Here is a 21,377-nt window from a genome sequence, read left to right on the forward strand (position 1 = left end):
TATTCTTATCCATAAAAGCCCACCCTTGGTTGTTCACAGAATGCTGGAGGATGCAAAAAGGTAGATTTATTATACTAGAGTGTTTATTGCATTCTGTTTCCTTTTCACTAGTGAAATGACTATGGCCCCAACACATAAAAGGAATTTTTTTCATACCCTTACTGAAAAGACAGCAACTTTTGGGTTTGGAATATTTGCCCAGACCCATCAGTTGATAAAACTTCAGTCCATTCTTAATGCTCCTCTTAATCTGGGGTTCAGAGATTTAGTAAAATTTTGTCATGCACTATATCAGATAACTACCCCTGTGGAAGTTTGCTTAACTTTTGAATTCACCCAATTAAAACCTTATACGTGGCGACTTAATACTTTCCTTCTAGAAGATAAGCACTTTCCTGATCTCATTAAACTATAGAAGAATTTGCCACCTATAATCCAGAGGTGGGAAATTTTTAAAGCTTTTTTTTTTTTTTTTTTTTTTTTTTTTTTTTTTTTAAGGGGGGAAACAGTTTTGTGAGCCATACCTAAAAGGAGAGAAAAAGGAAGGAAGCTCTGCCGTTAGCTGAGATTCGGGGCTTAGAGATCCGCCATAAACAAATCTGTTCCGCATGAACGCAAATCTTTGGAGCAATATAGGCAGGAGCTACAACCTCTGGAAATGAGCAAAATTGGGAAGGCCCTGAAATATACAAAAAACTTAGATTTTATGAACTTGGGATTAAGCCTGAGGCCTCTCTCACCAGAGTGACTAAAAGCATGTAGATCTCATATAGCTCAAATAAGGCAGCAATCAGGCGGTACGGTACTACTGCTAAACTTCATATCAGGAAGGTCTTTGTGCAGTATTTTTTTCTAAACTCTATAGTACACCTGGTGGGTGTAATATGCCTGAGATTCAGAACTTCTTGCAGAGTCTGTGGTTGCCCTCCCTCCTCGAGGCCCAGAGGAAAAATGTTGGTGAGCCTATTTTGCTTTTAAAAATGTAGGCTGCTGTAAAGGCTTTACTAGGCAAGAAACCTCCGGGCCCTGATGGGTTTTCCATAAACTTAAAAAAAAAAAAAAAAAAAAAAAGAAGTATTTATTGCAAGTTTCCAATTACCTCCTATTGTTTTTTTAATGCAGTGGGAGAGGAGGGTCAGTCACTGGCACCATAGTGGATGCTACAATAACATTTATAAAAAGGGGAAGAATGCTTTGGAGTGCAGGTCCTATCTCTTAACTCAGACAGAAAAAATACTCGCTAAGTTGTTGCAGCTTCGACTTGAGATTTTGTTCTCACACAGGCTAATACAGTAAAGGTCGCGGGAGAGCGGCGCATGCACAGGCCACTCTCCTGTGCGCGCGATTCAGGGGGGGACAAACATGCAAATTAGGGCCCACGGTAAAAAGAGGCGCTAGGGACACTAGCGCATCCCTAACACCTCTTTTTTGACTGAAGCGGCAGCTGTCAGCGAGTTTGACAGCAGAAGTTCAATTTTGCCGGCGTCTGTTCTCAAACCAGCTGACAGCCACGGGTTCGGAAACCGGCAAAATTGAGCATCTGGTTTTCAACCCGCGAGCCAATTTTACTTTTTTTTTTTTTATTATTATTTTAAACTTTTAGGACCTCTGACTTAATATCACCATGATATTAAGTCGGAGGGTGTACAGAAAAGCAGTTTTTACTGCTTTTCTGTACACTTCCCCGGCGCTGGCAGAAATTAAAGACTGCGGCTTGGCTGCACATTTTACTTACTGAATCGCACGGGACTAACTAAATAGGGCCATCAATATGGATTTGCATGTTGCGAGCGCTATTAGTTTCGGGCGGGGGGGGGTTGGATGCGAGTTTTCGATGCGCTATTACCCCTTGCTGAATAAGGGGTAGAGCTAGCGGGTCAAACGCGCGTCCAATTCCACTTCCAATACCAGGAGGCTGTTTAACCTTTTACACTTAGCGAAACTGAATGGTTGTTGGATATTGTAATTTCTCTGGATGAGAAAAGGCATTTGATTGCCTTACATGGCCCTTTATTTCCAGTTTAGAAGAGAGCTGGTATACTTGCTCATTTTACTGCCTGGATTAAGGCTATGTACAAAAAGCAAAGAGTGTCTTTAAATATTAATTGGTTTCTTTCTATATTTCAGGGCATGAGACAGGAATGCCCTCTCAACCCTTGCTTTTTGACCTAGCCATTGAAACCCTTATGGTTGCAATTTGGCAACATCCCGATATTCATGGGTTTTTACCTAGGGTTTCTCTCTATATGCGGATGACGTGCTGATGACATCTCCTAGAACATCAGGGCCAATGCTTCTTGCTCTCTTGTCAAAGTATGGTGTCTTGGAAGGGTACAAAATTAATCTTGACAAGTTGAGATGTCGCTACTAGATCTAAAACAGAGTCCAGGAATCTCGCAGGGGTTTCAAGGTAGTGGCCCATGGTTTTCAGTACCTAGGGATTTTTATTTAAAGGAATTTTAAAGATCTTTATGTGAAGATTTATACTCCCTTAATATCTCAGAAAAAGCAAAAAAATGCAGACCTGGGGGAGCAGTTGACAATCTCCTGGACAGTAGAATTAACTTGCTTAAAATGATCTTGCTTCTGAAACTACCATATTTGTTTCAGCATGTACCTTGTCAGACTCCCGTGTGTTTAAGGATGTAAATAAATGCATTTCTAGGTTTATCTGGCAAGGAAGATAGGCTCAGATAGGGTTGAGTTGTCTTTCGCTGCCCAAGTTGCAGGGAGGTATGGCCTTGCCTAATTTTCATGTATATTATTGGTTGGATAGACATTTTTATGGTCGACAGCTCGAAGAGTCATGGCTTCACAGTTGAAGAAATTTCAGGCTGAGGCACTTAATCTGGCAGTTCCCCCCTCTCTCTCATAGGACTCCCCTAACAGAGAAGCATCTGCAAAAATAGTCCCATGCTTGCTCATTCTGTACAAATTTGGCAACAGGTCCTAAAATTCTTGGGGCAGGCCGATTATGTTAACTTCCAATTGCTCCTATATATGAAAACCCAACTCTTTCAGGATATACGTTTTTACCAACCTTCAGAGATTGGAGCAACAGTAGCCTTGTGTATGTTGATCAACTTTTGGAGGAGGATGGGTTCCTTACTTTCCAGTCCCTTTGTGAAGAATTTGATCTCCCTCCTCATTCCCATGCTTTTATCTCCAACTATGAAGAGTTTGGGGGCAAAGATTTGATTTGACAAGGTCTTTACATCCATTAGATGGGCTAGATAATTTTATAAGTGACTCTGATGCATATGTTAAGGATATTACTAAACACACACCAAAATCTATAGTTGATGCCTGGAATAATAACCTAAGTTTAGAGTTAGACCACAGAATTTGGAAGCTTATATGGCATTCCACACATCACATCTTTATTTGTGCTAAGAGAACAGACTAATGGTTAAGCTGTTGAATAAAACTTATCATACCCCCATATTCTATTCTAAATGTTTCCCAGATGCAGAGAGGTTATGGGGTTCCTGCCCAGGGGTTAGTTTCTGGAAGCAAGTTACTCAGGAAACTGCTGATCTTCTTGGCATCCCTGTTCAAGTAACCCCTGAGTTAGAACTTCTCAGATGATGGAACAGGTCTTTGGTCCCAATTAAATGTAGAATATTTGCGAGGCAGCTCTGTTTAGCAGCCAGATTCACCATAGCAACTTTTTGGAAGTATGTCCAAGCATTGCAAACTGGCATTTGTAGATCAGTCATTGCAGATTATAGAAATGTTACACTCTGATCTTAAAAATGAGCATGTGAAATATATTACCATCTAGGGTCCATATCATGAGTATTTGGAAGGTACTTAATTATGTTTTACCTGTTTAAATATGAAAATGTGTTCTTAGATGTACATGTTGGGACAATTCCAGCTGTGTTGACTGTATTAATCTAAAATTCACTGGTTTAATGGAAAAAAAAAGTTTAGCTTTTGTATGGACAGAGGAATTTTACCTCTATTATTCTTGTTATATGCCACAAAAATGTCAAGAGAAAAAAAAAAAGTTTAAGAGGAAAATGAAACCTATCCAGTTCTCAAACGAAGTGGCTGAAAAAAAGGCAAAAAGACCACCACTCATGAAGTATACAGGATCTCAAATAGAGGAACACAGGGAAGAATACCTGGTGAAACACAGAGAAAGAAAGAAATCAGGAAAGCAAAAGTTCAAGTAGAAGAAAGGATTGCTAAAGTGAGGGGACAGAACATTTTTCAGATATATTAGGGGGCAGTGTTACAAGGGTCTACAGACCTTTGCGCCCTAGGCAGACCAATGTATCCCTCACCCCTAAAACCTACCCAGAGTTGGAAATTGCCTCTCTTACAGTGAGATACATATATAGAGTTTATCAGATTGGCCCTTCAAGAGACTCTCACCCCCCCCCCCCCCCAAAGTGTTCAGGATCCCTCTGTTCTAGACTTGTGCCTCATCAGAACCAGCAGTAAAGTTACCTGCATTACTTGGCTCGCATTGTCGAAGTCAGCTTTGCAAAATTTGGGGGGTTACATGTGTACATCTTGGACCCACCCCAGAAAGCCCATTCCCTGCCCCTTTTCTGCCTCCTTATTCTTGCCATGCACACATTTATGTATGTGCGTATATTCCGGTTTCTTAAAATTCGTATTGCTTACATGCGGCCCACAGATGTGTGTATGGGGTCATTTTTGCTTGAGCAACGGTTTGAAAATGTACCTGTTGATTTTTTTAGTTCCAGAATTGTCCAGACATGGTTTCATTATCTCATACAACTTTCCAACAGTGCCCCCATATATCTGGGGGAAGGATTCTACTCTGTTAGCTCAACATGCAAAGAATAGTGTCATCCTAGATAGGATTATAGACAGTGCTGGGGAGGAGCCAACTGTCGTGGTACATGTGGGCACCAACGACATAGGAAAATGTGGGAGAGGTTCTGGAAGCCAAATTTAGGATTTTAGGTAGGAAGCTGAAATCCAGAACCTCCAGGGTGGTATTCTCTGAAATGCTTCCTGTTCCACGTGCAGGTCCCCAGAGGCAGGCAGAGCTCCAGAATTTCAATGCGTGGATGAGATGATGGTGCAGGGAAGAGGGATTCAGCTTTGTAAGGAACTGGGGAAACTTTTGGGGAAAGGGGAGACTTTTCCGAAAGGAAGGGCTCTACCATAACCAGAGTGAAACCAAGCTGCTGGCACTAACTTTCAAAAGGAGATAGAGCAGCTTTTAAACTAGAACAAGGGGGGAAGCCGACAGTCACTCAGCAGTGCATGGTTCGGAGAAATGTATCCTTGAAGGATACTAATGAAACAGGAGAATTAGGGCATCCCAACAGAGAGGTTCCATTAAAAGCAAACACAGTCCATATGCCTATATATAAAAAATCACCGAAGCTAATGATTTCCAAATTATCCCAAACAACTGAAAAGCAGGTTAAAACAAACAAAAAACACACTTTGAAATGTCTGTATACCAATGCCAGAAGTCTAAGACATAAGATGGGAGAGTTAGAGTGTATAGCAGCAAATGATGAGATTGACATAATTGGCATCACAGAGACTTGGTGGAAGGAGGATAACCAACGGGACAGTGCTATATCAGGGTACAAATTATATCGCAATGATAGGGAGGATCAACTAGGTGGGGGTGTGGCACTTTATGTCCGGGAGAGTATAGAGTCCAACAGGATAGAGATCATACAAAAGACTAAATGCTCAGTAGAATCTATGTGGGTAGAAATCCCATGAGTATTGGGTAAGAGTATAGTGATGAATATATTACCGTCCACCTGGACAAAATGCTCAGACAGATGATGAAATGCTAAGCGAAATCAGTGAAGCAAACCTATTTGGCAGTGCAATAATAATGGGAGATATCAATTACCCCAATATTGACTGGGTAAATGTAACATCAAGATTTGCTAGAGAGAAAGTTCCTGGATGTAATAAATGATTGCTTCATTGAGCAATTGGTTCAGGAACCAACAAGAGAGGGAGCTATTTTAGATTTAATTCTTAATGGAACGCAGGATTTGGTGAGAGAGGTAACTGTGGTGGGGCCATTGGCAACAGTGATCATAACATGATCAAATTTAAACTCATAACTGGAAAGGGGACAATAAGTAAATCTGCAGCTCTAACACTAAACTTTCAAAAGGGAAACTTTGATAAAATGAGGAAAATAGTTAGAAAAAAACTGAAAGGTGCAGCTGCAAAGGTTAAAAATGTTCAACAGGCATGGACATTGTTTAAAAATACAATCCTAGAGGCACAGTCCATATGTATTCCACACATTAAGAAAGGTGGAAGGAAGGTAAAACGATTACAGTCATGGTTTAAAGGTGAGGTGAAAGAGGGTATTTTAGCCAAAAAAAACATCCTTCAAAAATTGGAAGAAGGATCCATCTGAAAAAAATAGGATAAAACATAAGCATTGTCAAGTTAAGTGTAAAACATTGATAAGACAGGCGAAGAGAGAATTTGAAATGAAGTTGGCCATAGAGGCAAAAACTCATAAAAACTTTTTAAAATATATCCAAACCAAGAAACCTGTGAGGGAGTCAGTTGGACCATTAGATGATCGAGGGGTTAAAGGGGTTCTTAGGGAAGATAAGGCCATTGCAGAAAGACTAAATGAATTCTTTACTTCCGTGTTTACTAATGAGGATGTTGGGGAGATACCAATTCTGGAGATGGTTTTTAGGAGTGATGGGTCAGACGAACTGAACGAAATCACTGCGAACCTGGAAGTTGTAGTAGGCCAGATTGACAAACTAAAGAGTAGCAAATTACCTGGACCGGATGGTATGCATCCTAGGGTACTGAAGGAACTCAAAAATGAAATTTCTGATCTATTAGTTAAAATTTGTAACCTATCATTAAAATCATCCATTGTACCTGAAGACTGGCCAATGTAACCCCAATATTTAAAAAAGGCTCCAGGTGCGATCCAGGTAATTACAGACCAGTGAGTCTGACTTCAGTGCCAGGAAAAATAGTGGAAACTATTCTCAAGATCAAAATCGTTGAGTATATAGAAAGACATGATTTAATGGAACACAGTCAACATGGATTTACTCAAGGGAAGTCTTGCCTAACAAATCTGCTTCATTTTTTGAAGGGGTTAATAAACATGTGAATAAAGGTGAACCGGTAGATGATGTGTCAAATGCCTTCTGAAAATCCAAATACAAAGTCCATATATATATATATATATATATATATATATATGTGTGTGATCTGGAAAGAAATACGATGAGTGAGGTTATCAAATTTGCGGATGATACAAAATTATTCAGAGTAGTTAAATCACAAGCAGACTGGGATACATTACAGGAGGACCTTGCAAGACTGGAAGATTGGGCATCCAAATTACAGGTGAAATTTAATGTGGACAAGTGCAAGGTGTTGCATATAGGGAAAAATAACCCTTGCTGTAGTTACACGATGTTAGGTTCCATATTAGGAGCTACCACCCAGGAAAAAGATCTAGGCATCATAGTGGATAACACTGTAAAATCGTTGGCTCAGTGTGCTGCAGCAGCCAAAAAAGCAAACAGAATGTTAGGAATTATTAGGAAGGGAATGGTTAATAGAACGGAAAATGTCATAATGCCTCTATATCGCTCCATGGTGAGACCGCACCTTGAATACTGTGTACAATTCTGGTCACCGCATCTCAAATAGGATATAGTGGTGATGGAGAAGGTACAGAGAAGGGAGACCAAAATGATAAAGGGGTTGGAACAGCTCCACTATGAGGAAAGGCTGAAGAGGTTAGGGCTGTTCAGCTTGGAGAAAAGACGGCTGAGGGGGGATATACTAGAAGTCTAAGATCATGAGAAGTCTTGAACGAGTAGATGTGAATCGTTTATTTACGAATAATTGAAGGACTAGGGGACATTCCTTGAAGTTAGCAAGTAGCACATTTAAGACTAATTGGAGAAAATTCTCTCTCACTCAATGCACAATAAAGCTCTGGAATTTGTTGCCAGAGGATGTGGTTAGTGCAGTAAGTGTAGCTGGTTTCAAAAAAGGTTTGGATAAGTTCTTGGAGGAGAAGTCCATTAACAGATATTAATCAAGTTTACTTAGGGGCGGATTTTAAAAGCCCTGCTCGCGTAAATCCGCCCGGATTTCTCTACCTAACCCACCCCGGGGGGGTGGGTTAGGTAGAGAAAGGGAGGGGAAGGTGAGGGAGGGCGAAAGAGAGTTCCCTCCGAGGCCGCTCCGAATTCGGAGCGGCCTCGGAGGGAACGGAGGCAGGCTGCGCAGCTCGGCGCGTGCCGGCTGCCCAAAATAGGCAGCCTTGCGCGCGCCGATCCTGGATTTTAGAAGATACGCGCGTATCTACTATAATCCAGCGTACTTTTGTTTGCGACTGGTGCGCCAACAAAAGTACGCGAAAGCGCATTTTTTTTAAATCTACCCCTTAGGGAATAGCCATTGTTATTAGTTGCATCAGTAGCATGGGATCTTCTTAGTGTTTGGGTAATTGCCAGGTTCTTGTAGCCTGGTTTGGCTTCTGTTGGAAACAGGATGCTGGGCTTGATGGACCCTTGGTCTGACCCAGCATGGCAATTTCTTATGTTCATACCTGAACTTAACGGTTTAGAGGTTGAATGCTCCATAGCTGATTATTTATTGAAAAAAGTCTTCTTTCTCACAGTCTACAATAGCTTGAAGCAGCTTACAAAGGTGAACATACAAAATTAACACATCTCACACAAGCAGACAATGTAACAATAAATTTGCATGAACACAGTTAAATAAATTATACAAAAATTAGAGTAAGGAACAATACTCTGGATGTTAATTCAAGTGTAGGTCAGGGAGAAGAGATAAGCTATTTAAAAAGGCATTAAACCACTGAGAAAAATGTCTCACAGATCTTCAGGAAAAGAGTTCCACAGATGCGATCAGCAACAGAAAAGGCCCGGTTTCTGGTTGTTTCCAGTCTTGCAAGTTTAGGTGTTGGAATGACAAGTAGATTTTTTTTATTAGAAGATCGTAGTTGCCTCATAGGTTTATAAAAACAGAGAACAGTCCTGAGCCAAATGGATGTGACATTTTATAGGAGATTATGAATCATCATGATTACCTTGTATTGAATTCTGAAGGCTATGTGAAGGCAATGGAGTAAACAGAGTACAGATGAATTATGGTCACCAAGTCTTGTTCTGGTGAATAGTCTGGTGGCTGAATTTTAAGTGATTTGTAAAGGATGAGTCAAGGTGGCAGGCAAACCAAAGTATAATGAGTTACAGTAGTCAAGGTTAAGAATTAATGACTGTAGGACTAAATGCAAACCTAATGCTTCAAACAGTGATTTTAATCTTTTATTAAGTGGAGTTTTTAGAAAATGGATTTTACAACCATAGAAATGTGATGTTGCATTGAGATTGAAATCAAATAGGATTCCCAGATTCCTTGCCTTTTGACTAATCAGAATACTGTGTTCTTGAAAAGTTAGGGTGTTAGGAATTTCATATGATGGAGATTTAAGACCTGTAAGCAGAAGTATTTCAGTTTTTGTGATATTGAGTTTTAACTGATTGTGAGATAGCCAACACTTAACTGTATTAAGGAACGGGGAAACCAAAGCTAAAGTGTCTTTCCAAGATGTATTATAAGGAACAAAAAATTAAGACATCTGCATAAGTTTTGTAATTTATGCTTAGATGTCAAAACTAGTGTAACAAAACACGTATTGCCCAAAAAAATGAAGAATTTTCTCAAACAATATATTATATATTTAAAAATTGGGACCATTATACTACCCTTTTTCGTCTCTTAGAACATGAACTACGTTCCATCAATACATTGACTGCGTTACATTTAATCATGGGTCCATACTTTTTCTTTTTATATATAAAAATGCTTTTCTAAATTATTAAACCCCAAGTAGTGAGAGTGTGAAAAAATCAATTACTTCCCCCTTTTTTTTTTGTTGCATAGATTTGTAATCTTTTCAAGCCCAACACGATATCATGTTGCGCTGGAGCTGCCTCAGGGGCTGAACAGCAAATTTTCTATGTTGAATTCTTTGGTCATGCAATAATTTTTTCAAGTTTCAAAGAGATTCTATTTCAGCGCGGAACCAAAGAATTCAACGTAGAAAATTTGCTGTTCAGCCCCTGAGGCAGCTCCAGCGAAACAGGATATCGTGTTGGGCTTGAAAAGATTACAAATCTATGCAACAACAAAAAAAAAAAGGGGGGGGGAAGTAATTGATTTTTTCACTCTCTCACTACTTGGGGTTTAATAATTTAGAAAAGCATTTTTATATATAAAAAAAAAACCACTATGGACCTATGATTAAATGTAACCCTGTCAATTTATTGATGGAACATAGTTCATGTTCTAAGAGACGAAAAAGGGTAGTATGATGGTCCCAAATTTTAAATATATAATATATTGTTTATGAAAAAATTCTTCATTTTTTTGTGCAATACGTGTTTTGTTACACTAGACTTTTTCGTTGTTGCTGTGTACTGGGCTCTTTTTGTGTGTAGATGTGAAAATTAGACAGAGTAGCCAGGTAAAAGTTGAAGGGTAGCAAATAATGCAGATTCTCATGGCACACCTGAGAACATAAAGTACCAGTCAGAGTTGAGCCTATTTTAAACTTGCTGGGTTCTATCAGAAAGGAAGACAACCAGCTGAAGATAGTGCTGGAGATAACAGCAGATTGTAGACATTTAACAAGAATTTAATGTTTTATGTTATCAAACACAGCAATAATGTTAAGGATAACAATGTAATCAGTATTAGAGTCAAAACCTCGTATTATAGTCTCAAATATGGAAAATAGTAGTGTTTCAGTACTGAAGCTCTATACATACAGCAATCAAGAATATGGGGTTCCAGCTACAAATGAACCATTTAGCTACAAGAAAGAGCTATACCTTCAAATGTATCAGATTTTCCAAGTGATCCACAACACACCTTTGACTCATGCTCTTGAGAGACCAAGCACTTGCTGACATACTTGCACCTATTCTCAGATTCAGAACTCACCACTTCATCAGTTAAAGTTCATCCAAATGTCTTAGCAGCTTACCACGTTCAAGTACATGCTAAACCCATCTCTATTCGTTCTCTGAAATCAATTTTATGAAATGCTTGTGCTACATAAAGCTCCAACACAATAACCTCCACTTCTGTGGGACTGGAATGTGTCATTTCTTAACTTGTGAAGCTGCTTTTCGGACCACTACAAACAGATTCTCTTAAGTTCCTGACATGGAAAATAGTGTTCCTCATTGCAATTGCCTCAACTTCAAGAGTCTGCAAGCTCCAACCTCATGTCTGCTATACACCATACATTACTTACCTTCATGATTGGGTAATCCTTCCCACTCACCTGAGATTTCCACAAAATGTCTCTGCTTTCCATAATCACGCAATTCACCTCCCCCCCCGAGACTGCATATCCACAGTGAAAAAAGAACCTTTCATACTTCAGATTACAACAGGGCCCTCATCTAGTATAAGAAAAGACTCAACCACATCATCAAGCTTCATATCTAATAGTCACATATGACACTAACAGTTCTGGCGTCACTTTTGGTTTGAATGCACATGTAGAATGGGGTTTGTTTTATGAATGGTTTTTCTCCCAACATTAGAAACAATAAAATGACTAGCAGATGGGGATTGGTTGACCTTTTTTTTTTTTTTTTATTATACCTTCCCCATGACTGATGAAAATCACTAAGTTTGCTTAGCTCCTTGGGTTTTAAAAGAACTGTCTACCTGAATAGAGAAATGTATTCAGCACTGACACATCTTAGCAGGATTGCAGATCACAAGACTGTCGAATCTCATCAGCTCAGAGCTCTGGCTTCTACTGTTCCTTATTTAAGGGTGGTACCCTTTGAATACATTTGCATAGCTGCAACTTGGTCATCACTTTAAACAGCAATGTGATGTAAAAAGTGTAAACCTCTCAATGACAGACAGGAACTTCGTACAAGTAGTTTTGTATAATCTTGTTCAGCAATCGCTCTGCAGCAACTCTCAGCTTGGGACTCCCCATATGTAACGGCTAATTCAGTGTGTTTATCAACGGAAAAGGCATGTTTGCTCACTGTAAATTGCGTTTTCCGTAAATAGCAGGATGAATTACCCATGGAATATCTATCTGACCACTTACCTGGAGAGTTGAGTATCTAGCTATAATTAGTTATGAAACAGACTGAGGCAACTCTCAAGACAATGCTTGAATGAGAACTCCACACATGCACAGTAGAGGTCAAGGCAAGGAGAGAAGAGTCCGTTTGGTACCGCCGAATTACATCATCCTGCTATCTACGGAAAACACCATTTACGGTGAGCAAACATGCTTTACAGAAAAACTTATTCTCTTCAAATTTCCCTGTATTACACAAAATATTCAGCATTCACAAATATGGACACAATCATTACACCTTTGCTTTTATAACAAACATGGAGCAACAAGGCATATTTAAGAAATTTAAAAGAATATGTCCATCAGCATTACCCAGTGTAGTATTTACAAAACCAAACATCATTCAGTGTGACACTTAAGGGACACTTTACATGTGGCTAGTGCTCTATTTGTGTCATTCCTATGCAAACAATAGTTTGTGTATCCTAACACATAGCATGTATATGCTTTAAAACCTTTTATCAATTGTTCCATTACTTTTGAAATCTAGGTGGTTTTTGCCTATGTTCTGTGTTATATGTGAGAAAAACAAAGCAGGCATTGCCTACCAAGATGTCAGAACATGAGTTGTCTTGAGTGAACTTTGGTACAACATTTGTTTAATTCAGACACACATTCTTTTTAGAGTCTTAGATGTTTTACTGTGGATCACCTAGAGGGGAGATCATGAGAAACAGCTTTCAAAATTAGAACGCTGGATATTTAAAATTAAACACTATAGAAACTTTTGGTTTAAAACGCACATGTAGAATGGGGTTTTTTATGAATACATGTTCTTCCAACATCAGAAACAATAAGAAATGGCTAGCAGATGGGGATTGGTTGGATTTTATTTTTTATATATACTTTACCCTTGATTGATGGAATCAGTTAATTTGATTAGCCCCTTGGGTTTTAAAACCTGTCAAAGAACATTCAGTGGTTCCTTCTACATTAATGAGTGGCAAAGACATTACCAAGAAAAAAACATTTAATAAAGGTTTGAGAGTGAGTATAAGCGTAGATATTCAGCATTATGGCCAGAAGATAATGTGCAAACTGTAAGTAAATAAATAAATAAAATATCTGAGCGGCTCTCACTACATTAGGAAAAACTTGCACTGTCCAGTTTAGAAAAAAAAAAGTCCTGTTTCTGTCCAGTTCCAATATAAAGTAAACTATAATTGTGCATGTAGTTTTCTCTTCTTTAAATCTCTCCAATATAGCAGTTGAAACTAAGAATAGAAGAATTTGCCACACTAGGTCAGACCGAAGGTCCATCAAGCCCAGTATGCCGTTTGCAACAGTGGAAATGGCACAAGATCCCAAACACTAAATAGATACCATGCTTTTATCGAGCAGTGATAAATAGTGGCTATGTCTTAAGTCCACTTGACTAAAAACAATTAATGGACTTCTCCTCCAGCTATGCTAACCACATGCTTCGGCAATGAATTCCAGAGCTTAAAACTATGCATTGAATGAAAAAATTCTCTCCCCAATTTGTTTTGAATGTGCTACTTATTACTAACATCAGGTTCTACATCTGCAGTATGACACTGAACAGAGCAGTACTATATCAGTTTTTTTAAATGTTATATAAAGTGCAGAATTTATAGCTTGTCACAATCAAATATCTAAACCGAAAATTTCTAATTTGTCAGACTTTTTTCCCTCACTGTTTAGAAAAAACAATCTCCTTTACTTTCATCTCATACCCTCTTCCAACTCTACCCATCTTATTTTAGGTATCTACTTTCTTCTGTAACCTGATCATCCTGTCGAGTCACTATGAAGCCCCAGGTAAGTCCTTTTCCCATCAGAATAGTGCAGATCATCAAGGGGGAGAATACCATTCAAATATAGCCCCTCCCTTTCAGGGGGTCTGACATGGCCTGCCTCAAACAGTTAAGCAGCTCCCTAGAGGGAATCTGGGGGCAGACCTTTATGAGTTTTGTGAAGTTAGGAGGTAGCCGAGAAGCATAACCTTTGGTTTGTTTTTTTTCAGGCCCAGTAAGGGGAATCAGGCTAACCCAGCTTGTGGAATCTGACAAGGGTCAGAAGGATTCCCATCCTGTCTACTCACGATGGTTGGGCTATCCCTCTGGGTATATTTTTGGGCTTTTTATAAATTTCTTGATAGAAAACCTGGTGAAACCCTGTGGACCACATGAACTCAGGGATTAGGGAACCCTATTTTTGGGACTACCCAGGTTAGGGAAGACCTGCCCCTTTACACCTCTGAGGACTGAGGAGGTGGTGACCTGGTGCCAGGTCTCTCCACTGTTAAATTGCTTTAAGAGATTTTGTTCTAGACTCAAGAGAAAGTGTTTGGCTGCCCCTTCCTACCTGAAGGGAACAGCAGAAGCCACTGTTTCAGAAGGATTCTTCCCATCAGGGATCCATGTAATCCAATCAAGAACAAGGGACTTAAAACCATGAGTAGGAACTTTTTAGACATCCATCAAGGACATCCATTCAAAGTCTTTGTCCGTGGGGAGAGAGACGATTTACAACTCTGTGCCAAGACTGTTTTACCTGCTTTATTCAGGGCAGAAGGGGATCCCAGTCACCTAAACAAGGAGGCTTATTCTACCAAGGCCTTCACTTTTCCACTTTCTAGACCAGTGTTTCTCAACCAGTGTGTCGCGTCTCCCAGTGTCCCACTGCACCTTTGTACTTTCCTTCTCCTTTTTTCCAGCCCCCGTGGGCCAACTGGAAGCCTCCTTTCTTCCTACTCCCACTGCCCAATGGGAAGCCTCCTTCATTCTGCCTGCCACCGCGCAGGCCAATCGGAAGCCTACTCCCTTCTACCTGCCAGTGGGAGTAGGAAGAAGGGAGGAAGCCTTTGATTGGCCGGTGAGGCAAGCATTGCATAGCCTGGGGGTGGGGTGGGAGGAATGGCAGTGTCGAACCCCGACGAAGCAAAGCTGCCATGGGAGCCCATCTCTGTGGTGGAAAAGAGGAAAACCCAACCCTGACCAAGCAAGGCCGCCACAGGAGCCCATCCCCGTGGCTGCGAAGAGGAAACCCGACCCCGACTGAGGCCACCATGGGAGCTCACGCCCCTAGTGGCCCATCCCTGCAGCGAAGGAAGATGTTGTTTTTGGTGAGAGCTTGTGTCTGTGGGTGTGAATGGGTGCCTGGGTGAGAGCTTGTGCTGCGAGTGTGAATGGAAGCCTGGGTGACAGCTGGTGTGCATGGGTGAGAGAGCATTTGTGTGTGATTGAGAGCTTGGTATTTAAGAAAGCATGAGTGTGATTGAGAGAGAGACTGGTCAGGAAGATGAGAGACAGAGAGTGGTCTTGGGTGTGTGGGTGTGTGAGATGTGAGATGTGAGTGACTGGTTGTGGGCGCTAAGAAAGAGGACTGTGAGGACAGAGCTTCAGCAGCCCTTGCTGCTTCTGGTGGGTGCTATTGGCCTGGAAGGGAAAGGAGTAGGAGAATTGCTGGAGAGGATAAGTAAAGGTGGCTTTTTAAATTTATTTTTCTTGATTGACTGCCATTTTAATTATTGGGTGTTATGCAATAACTGCTGTTTTGAAATATTTTATTGATATTTGGATGTTTTAATAATTTTTATGAGTTTTTAATTGTTGGATATTGTTCTGTTCAGCAGCTGTTTTGTAACATTTTTAGTATAGCTTTACAATTATTTCTATGTGGGGCTCTATAGCAGCTTGGCTTATTCTGTTTTCCCAATAGGAAATGTATTAGTGTTTAGGGTCTGGTTTAATAGTTGTATTTCTTAGATAGCGTTGTTACTGTTTGAGTGTGTTCCATAATACAGGTGTAACTTTGTGCAGGTTAGTTTGTGTGCATTATTGCAAATCCTGAGAGTCTGTTAGGTGCTATATTTTTCTTTTCATTTCACCAGGTTTGCACTGCATGCAAAGTGGCTTTTTTGGTTTTCCATTCCTGTTTCTGTCTCCATATTTATAATTTGTGGTTTTTCTTACTTGGTGAAGGTCAGTTCTGGGTGTGTGACCGAGGTGAGGTATTTTACTAGCATGTAGGCATTTGTATCAATCTTATTTGTTGTGTTTTCTCAATAGGATATGCATTAGTGGTAAATTACTCTCTTTTCATAAGGAAGGCTATTGTGCCTGGTAGTAAAGGGAGTTTGTTTTGCTTTTACTGAGATGTCATCAGAACCAGAATATCTTTTTTGTATGGCGAGTTGTTCAGGGTAATGCCCTAGATCTTCTCTGCACTCATTGCTGGGGGTTGAGGGGATTCCTGTGAATGCTGAGTGCATATTTACATTTAGCCCCGTGATGGTCACATGTTCAGTGTGTCACGCATGTGAGAAGAAGTTGTAGATGAACAGACTGGGAGAAGTAGTACTCACTCTCTGTAGCTGATAGGTAGTGTTCCAGCAGGTAGAAGAATTGGTAGCAGGCACCAGGACAGACACAGGCCCTCAAGGAGAGAGTACCTGGATTCAGGGTAGGCATCAGGAAATAAGCAAAGGGACCCCAAGGAGCAGGTACCAAAGTTAGTAGAACCCGGGAGGGTGAAGATAGATTCCAGCAGCAGCAGAGCAGCTTCAGACCGGTACGAATCCAATCCGTTGCTAACTCGGCGAGAGTCAGCAAATGGGCAATCTTTTGTAGTCTGAAGTAGTGACGTCACTCGAGGGGGGATGCACCCGAGGTTCATGTCAACACTGCTACAAGATGTGAGTCATGCGCGCGCGCGCCCTAGGAGGCCTCAGGTCAACATGGCAGGACGCCGCACCAAAAGCCGCTCCGGGGACGCCGGAGGGTGTGGCAAGGAGACGCTGCGGACGCCATTCTCCCGAGGCTGGTGGAGAAGGCTGAAATAGAGGTGAGACATGTCCGGCAAAGCTGTCTGAGACTGACAGATGCAACATAATTCATCACACTGTCTCCCATTTGCTAAAAAAAAACTTCAAAAATTAAGATTTTTAGTACGTGTTGCACAGAGAACCAAATGTAAAAGTCACATATGGAATTCCTACATTCATACATGTATATGTGTTGATTTCAAGTAAGCCAGATTTTGAGGTTATTTGCAATTGCTAAACCTGCCTTGCCATTGGTCAGTGCCTCAAATAATTTAGAAATAATCACAGTAAGGCAGTATAACAAATCATAATGATGTTCAATTTTTTTTTAACTGGTTTAAGAAAAGGTTTAACACAGAGAAACTCTTTATATGGCTGAAGAAGAGCATGCAAAACTGACACTACTATTCATGAAAACATTACCATTATTGAAATCACATTACACCACACAGAACTTTGGAAAGTCAGAATCATTTCAATAAAACATATTGGAAATGAGAACTTTAGAAGGAAGAAACCAAATGCAAGGAAAAGATATCTTAATATACAAAAGAATGATTTGACTGAAGCTTTTCTTGGATTGGTAGAGAAAAAAAAAAGAGACAGGGAAGAGGACTGATGAGTTCCAATCACCTTGTAGTTAATCATCATTAGCAAGCTGTTATAATGTGGGGAATTGTCCTAGGCTTAGGTAGAGTGCTGAAGGACAGCAGTCTGTACTCCAGCCTTGCTTCACATAAATCATTTATAACGCCATAAAATTTGAAAAATACTGTTTACCACAACAGTATTTAAACCAGGAACAGCAGCAATCATACATAAGAAACCTTGATATATTTTCTATATCTCTAGCTCCCCGGAGCCTGTCTGTTCTCTCCCGGCTGGCATTTTTACTCCCCTATTTAGGAAAACGTCCTATGACCAGGATTCCCTTTGGGACTATGCCTTAAAGTAGACCAGGCTAAATGTTTTACATACCCTGCCCCTCAATTGATCTTCCCAGCTCAAGCACCAAATTACCTCCTGGGAAAGTGAACTGTCTGGCCACTTGATCCTTTAGATCCTTTTTCCATCATGAAGAGAGGGGAAGTTGGGTTACAACCCTTAGACCCAGAGGCTGGCTTCCTGCCTAGCCTATGTTCCTGGGTTAACTAATGGCTCATCTTCTCTCCTAAGATTATCCAGATTACTCTCCCTGTCCCCATCTGCAGAAATAACTAAGGGATAGTGGAGTGTTTAAGGGAATGCCCCTTACCCTGGCACCTCTATGGCATCTTTTAAATGCTGGAAACCATTGAGCTTTTTTTCCCACCTATACTGCTATCATGGTTTTGGCATTTTAGGTTTCCAGATACAAATCTGGATCTTCTAACAGAAGGCCTGAGAGAAAGATCTCAGTATGGTCAAAGCTGATCAAAATTAGTCGTAAGCTGGCTCCAGAGGTCTCAAACTCTGAATAATCACATCCCAAAAACAATGGGGTATGGGAGCCAAGGCAGTACTCCCACTTCTACGTTAGCCTGTCCAGTCAAGATCAGCAGCAAGACTTGGCTGGTCAGGTATTATCGCTAAGGGTCCTCTTCTTCTGACAGTCAAAAGAGTACAGATGGTCTAACTTCCTCCAGACGAGAGTCCTTACACTTCCCAAATCTACCAGGGCTTGCACAAGCCATCCAGTTTTACTGGAACCAGAAAAGTGGAGAATCCTGAGTGGGGAATGTCCATAAAGTTGCAGAAATGTAGGGTCATCAAGTTAACATCCTTAGGTTTGTCTTTTGCCACAGTAGAGTCATGGGTAAAGTGATTTCTCTTCCCAAAATGGAAGCAGAGCGGTGAACCTGGATCCTGTAACCAATGTTCTACTTTAGGATTGTGACAGTCCTATCTCAGTGTTGACTGTTTCTCAGATAGACACATTTATCAGGCTTGGAAGAAAAATCAGCCATTGCATGGCAGGCTCCAGAGTGAGATTTGGGTACAGATATAGCCAGTGTCAAACAGGCAGTTCAGCCCCTCCAAAAATTGTTCTAGTTGAATCAGTTTGGTTACTTCAGCACCTGTCTTCTCTTCAGGCTGAAGCCATTTCCAGCACCTCTAGCCTTTAGAAAAGGCTTCGTGGACTTTCCTTTGTTAATGAACTCCCCACCAAAATGGTTGCCAGTTTATTTTTGGGGTGTACCCTGCTCTCTCATGTATGGTGGCTCTGACCTCTGTGTAATTGGCCTTTCCATCAAGGTTTGCAGTTTGAAATGCAACCTGGTTGCTGCTCTCAGTAGATTCCTGAGGTATGTGGTCCAAATGGACTCTGGCCATCCTGCCAGCAAGGCAGTTAGTTTGAAATGGAATAAGAAGCAATCTGGGTTCTCGCCTTACAACGATCTTAAACACTACAGGCAAGAGCGAAATAGGCCGTGCTGTAGCAGCTTGTACCACTTGAGCCAATTGCATAAACTACTCGTAGCGTCTACTGCTGGGAATATTGGTTCTGTTCACAGTTTGTAACTGCTGTTGTCCCTTTGTGAGGGCATGCAGTAATTGCTCCATGCTGACATCTGCCTAAAGGGCTACTGCCCTATTCAGGAATACCAAAGACAAAAATCTCTCATCTCGCGGAGAGGAAAAAAAATCTAGCCTGTTTGACTGATTCAGTAGTAGTTTCCCATCTGTCCAGGCAGGGCTAGCCCCCATTAGCCTGTTGCAGGGCTGGTAGAAGGGTATTAGGCACCCTAGGCAAATCTTACAGCCTGTGTCCCCCTAAGCCTCACAACACACAATTAAAAATGTCTTTAAAATAGATTTTACAATAAAAAAAAAAAAAAAGACATTCTGCGGTAAAAAATATCACTTGCATCATGTATATTTTATTTGTGTGCATTACTCTGGTTCCAACATGAAAGCCCTGCAAAAATTCACTTGGCAACCATATGGTATTAGGCCTACTGTAACAAGTGTTGGATGTGGGCTTGGCCCTAAAAGCCACAAGTAAACAAAACTGCAATACAGTACTAACTGCCAGCACTCAAATAACAATCCTCCCAATGAAAAGGTAATACTGCAAATATAACACCAGGTCCATATCATCAATACACCTATTAGGAAAGTAGAATATGCAAGGCTGCTATAGATCCCTACACAGAAACTTCACACTATCAGAAGAGAGGGAGATCTTCATCAAATACAAAATAAAGAGACCATAAAATAGAAATGTGACACAAAAACTGAACTAGAAACCACAAAAAGATAGATGCTATATCCAGTGGAAAAAGCAGAATCACCACCATTCCTCAGAAAACAAACAAAATAAAGAAATACAGAAATCATAGTAAAACCATACTATGAAAGATTTCTTCAAAACAGCTGATGAATAAAAACATCCAAAAACTAAAAGCTCATGTAGAAATTTTTAAAAATTACCCAAACAGCAATAAAAAAAATTTTAAACTGCCACCCAATAATTAAAACTAATAAGGATATAAAAATCTCCTCTCCATACCTGAGAATTTTTTTTTTTTGTTATTATTTCTAGTCACCCCAAGATTGTCCTGGATTATTAGGTTGGGGGGCACACTAACTTTCTCCACTCTCTCACCTACACAATCATATGCTCTCTTATACACAAAATACACACAGTCATTCTCTCACCCACATACATGTGTTCTCTCCCAGATGCTCTCACCCACATACATGTTTGTCCCCTATCCCATATGATCTCTTACTCCCACATACTGTCCCTTCTTCCCACATGCTCTGAGTGGCAGCAGCAGCTTCCTCCTTGGGTCAGCACTAGTCCAGAAGCCTCTTCTCTCTACCCTTATGTAGCAGATGCTATTCCTCCTCCTTCCCAAATATCTGCAAATGTTGCTCATCTGTTCCAAAGCAGGGGCCCAGCCAGCGACTACTCCTGCAATTTCAGGCCCCACACAGCTAAAACAAACCACTGCTTTTCCTCTTCTGCCGTGGGGATCCATCCAGCCAGCGTTACTCCTGCTCTTTTACGTAGTGCAGCCTACCAATGCTGCTTCAGGAAGCAGCCCCCATGTACTTTCAGACTCTCCTCCATTCTCAACTGTGCCACCTGGCCCACACTCTGCCATATGAAGTCAGGGCATCTCAACTGGCTCTGCAGAGCTGACACCAATACTCCCTTCTTCTGCAGGCCAAGGTGCTTCCTTCTTCCTGCTCCTGTGGACCCATTTAAGATCACTTCCTCCCCCAGCTCATGCAGGCAGGAAGTAGGAAGCACAATCCCCACAGTCCTGCATCTTGCTGTTTGCTTGGCAAACATATCTGACTGAGCGAGGATGATAGAAGAACTAGACAGCAGCCCCCAAAATCTGTAGCACTCTAGGTGGCCGCCTAGTGCTTCCTCTGGCCCTGGCCTGTTGTACATAACACTTGGTTGCCACTGCAGCAAAG

At 40.9% G+C, this 21,377-nt stretch overlaps 1 protein-coding gene and 1 long non-coding RNA gene across 17 annotated transcripts in view; one reads left to right on the forward strand and one right to left on the reverse strand.

The window, feature by feature from the left end:
* The window catches only part of ZNF618 (zinc finger protein 618), a 638,793-nt gene that overhangs the window by 572,607 nt on the left and 44,809 nt on the right, over positions 1-21,377 (reverse strand). The gene's annotated exons all lie outside the window — the stretch shown is intronic.
* The window catches only part of LOC115096787, a 90,841-nt gene that overhangs the window by 60,569 nt on the left and 8,895 nt on the right, over positions 1-21,377 (forward strand). The window contains exon 3 of the long non-coding RNA XR_003858143.1: positions 13,900-13,954. This is a non-coding gene — a long non-coding RNA (uncharacterized LOC115096787). The remainder of the gene's footprint in view (positions 1-13,899; positions 13,955-21,377) is intronic.

The sequence above is a fragment of the Rhinatrema bivittatum genome, chromosome 8, assembly GCF_901001135.1.
Source record: "Rhinatrema bivittatum chromosome 8, aRhiBiv1.1, whole genome shotgun sequence".
Lineage (NCBI taxonomy): Eukaryota > Metazoa > Chordata > Amphibia > Gymnophiona > Rhinatrematidae > Rhinatrema > Rhinatrema bivittatum.